The sequence below is a fragment of the Saccopteryx bilineata genome, chromosome 4, assembly GCF_036850765.1.
Source record: "Saccopteryx bilineata isolate mSacBil1 chromosome 4, mSacBil1_pri_phased_curated, whole genome shotgun sequence".
NCBI lineage: Eukaryota > Metazoa > Chordata > Mammalia > Chiroptera > Emballonuridae > Saccopteryx > Saccopteryx bilineata.
In genome coordinates, this window is record NC_089493.1 from 5172539 (window position 1) to 5172840 (window position 302).

The following is a 302-nucleotide window of genomic DNA, read 5'->3' on the forward strand; positions in this document are numbered from 1 at the left end:
ACATCATGCAACAAGCCCCCACGAACCTGTCGGCCACCCCGACGACGGGGACTTTGACTGAAGCCACTACCGCACACGCACACACATGCACACTCACACACACAGTGCACGCACAGCTGGGGTTTTCGACAGGAGAGGAGGGTCTGATCAGCAGTGGTGTGCATATGTACCCCAGAATATTAAACAGCTCTTAGAGAATGAAAGAGCGGGACCGACTGTCTTCTAATGGATCCCAGTGTTCTGTGCAGAGCCGGGTTGATCACGATCTTTTGTTCTTAAACACTTTTCGCCTCACGGGTCCA

General features: G+C 53.0%; 1 non-coding gene across 1 annotated transcript; it reads right to left on the minus strand.

Moving 5' to 3' along the window:
- Nucleotides 1–224: 224 nt before the first annotated feature.
- On the minus strand, nucleotides 225–302 carry LOC136336725 (small nucleolar RNA SNORD112). Its single transcript, XR_010731549.1, has one exon. It is a non-coding gene; the product is annotated as a small nucleolar RNA SNORD112 (small nucleolar RNA).